Source organism: Phaethon lepturus, unplaced genomic scaffold, assembly GCF_000687285.1.
Source record: "Phaethon lepturus isolate BGI_N335 unplaced genomic scaffold, ASM68728v1 scaffold20792, whole genome shotgun sequence".
Classification (NCBI taxonomy): domain Eukaryota; kingdom Metazoa; phylum Chordata; class Aves; order Phaethontiformes; family Phaethontidae; genus Phaethon; species Phaethon lepturus.
In genome coordinates, this window is record NW_010521913.1 from 11,275 (window position 1) to 13,935 (window position 2,661).

Genomic DNA, 2,661 nt, shown 5'->3' on the forward strand with positions numbered 1-2,661 from the left:
GGGTACAATGGAGGACCCTGGGAACTACCAAGCTGTCAGCCTCACCTCTTTGCCTGGGAAGGTCATGGAACAGATCCTCCTAGAAGGTATGATAAGGCACATGGAGGACAGGGAGATGATTTGAGACAGCCAGCATGGCAAGACATAGAATCATAGAATCATAAAGTTTGGAAAAGACCTCTAAGATCAGCAAGTCCAACCATTAACCCAACACCACCATGCCCCCTAAACTACGTCCTGAAGCACCACATCCACATGTTTTTTGAACACTTCCAGAGATGGCGACTCCACCACCTCCCTGGGCAGCCTGTTGCAATGCCTGACCACTCTCTCAGTGAAGAAATTTTTCCTAATATCCAATCTAAACCTCCCCTGGTGCAACTTGAGGCCATTTCCTCTCGTCCTATCACTGGTTACTTGGGAGAAGAGACCAATATCCTCGTCGCCACAACCCCCTTTCAGGTAGTTGTAGAGAGCAATAAGGTCTCCCCTGAGCTTCCTCTTCTCCAGACTAAACAACCCCAGTTCCCTCAGCCACTCCTCAGAAGACTTGTGCTCCAGACCCCTCACCAGCTTTGTTGCCCTTCTCTGGACACGCTCGAGCATCTCAATGTCTTTCTCGTAGTGAGGGGCCCAAAACTGAACACAGGATTCAAGGTGCAGCCTCACCAGTGCCAAGCACAGGGGCATGATCAGTTCCCTACTCCTGCTGGTCACACTATTCCTGATACAGGCCAGGATGACGTTCGCTTTCCTGGCTGCCTGGGCACACTGCTGGCACATGTTCAGCTGTCTAACAACGAGCACCTCCAGATCCTTTTCTACCGGGCAGCTCTCCAGCCACTCCTCTCCAAACCTGTAACGTTGCATGGGGTTGTTGTGACCAAAGTACAGGACCTGGCATGTGGCCTTATTAAACCTCATAGTTGACCTTGGCCTAACGATCGAGCCTGTCCAGATCCCTCAAGTCCTGCCTGACCAACCTAGTGGCCTTCTGTGATGGAGTGACCACATCAGTGGACAAGGGAAGAACTATGGACGTCATCTATCTGGACTTCTTTAAGGGCTTTGACATGGTCCCCCACAACATCCTTCTCTCTAAATTGGAGAGATAGGGATTTGATGGGTGAACTGTTAGGTGGATGAATCCGTTGGATGGTCACATCCAGAGGGTAGTGGTTAATGGCTCAATGTGCAGATGGAGATCAGTGATGAGTGGTGTCCCTCAGGGGTCCATACTGGGATCAGTACTGTTTAATATCTTCATCAATGACATAGACAGTGGGATCGAGTGCACCCTCAGCAAGTTTGCAGATGACACCAAGCTGAGTGGTGCATTTGGCAAGCCTGAGGGACGGGATGCCATTCAGAGGGACCTGGAAAAGCTCGAGGAATGGGCCTATGTAAACATCATGAGGTTCCACAAGGCCAAGTGCAGGGTTCCACATCTGGGTCAGGGCAACCCCTGGTATCAGTATAGGCTGGGATGAAGGGACTGAGAGCAGCCCTGCCAAGAAGGACTTGGTACTGATGAATGAAAAGCTTGACAGGAGCCAGCAACGTGCATTCACAGCCTAGAAGGCCAACCGTATGCTGGGTGGCATCAAAAGAAGTGTGGCCAGCATGTCAAGGGAGGTGATTCTGCCCCTCTTATACGCTCTGGTGAGACCCACCTGCAGTACTATGTCCAGCTCTGGAACCCTCAGCACAGGAAATACATGGACCTGTTGTCATGGGTCCAGAGGAGATCCACAAAAATGATGTGAGGGATGGAGCACCTCTCCTGTGAGGACAGGCTGAGAGAGTTGGGGTTGTTCAGCCTGGAGAAGAGAAGACTCCTGGAGACCTTATTGCCATCTTCCAGTACTTAAAGGGGGCTTATAAGAAAGATGAGGACTGGCTTTGTAGCAGGGCCTGTAGTGATAGGGCAATGGGTAACAGTTTTAAACTAAAAGAGGGTAGGTTTCTACTAGGTCTAAGGAAGAAATTTTTGACAATGAGGGTGGTGAAACACTGGCACAGGGTACCCAGAAAGGTGGTAGATGCCCCATAGAATCTTAAAATCTTTGGGTTGGAAGGGACCTTTTAAGGTCATCTAGTCCACCCCTGCCCCATAGTGATCCCTGGAAACATTCAAGGTCAGGTTGGACGGGGATCTGAGCAACCTGATCTAGTTGAAGATGTCCCTGCTCACTGCAGAGGGGTTGGGCTACATGACCTTTGAAGTTCCCTTCCAACCCAAACTATTCTATGATTTTATGAAAAGGTGAGAGGAGGCAATGCAACCAAAGATATCAATAAAATCCCACTGACATAATCACTCCATGCAATAAAGTCTTCTGAAGCAAAGCTCAGTGGCAGAACCTATACCTACAGTAGTAAGTGGTGCAACCTGGGAGGAATGTATCTGCAGAGTGAAGTGATTGAGGTTGTGGACCTGGTGTCTGTCTGCATTTCAGGAGGTCTTACACTGGCATAGGTCTAACCTTCCTTCTTGGACTGAACACCCATGAGCTGCTGGAATGCTGTAGGTGCTCCATTGAGATGCATTTGCCAGTTTAGCTCCACTGGGGAGAATCCAGCTTGTGCATAGTGACTCCTCTTCATAATATCAACAGAGGCACTGCAAGTAGGGACAACTGGGAGACTTCTTTCAAAGCT

General features: G+C 49.6%; 1 pseudogene; it reads right to left on the reverse strand.

Moving 5' to 3' along the window:
• Positions 1-225: 225 nt before the first annotated feature.
• Positions 226-924, reverse strand: LOC104616607 (annotated as a pseudogene).
• Positions 925-2,661: the final 1,737 nt, after the last annotated feature.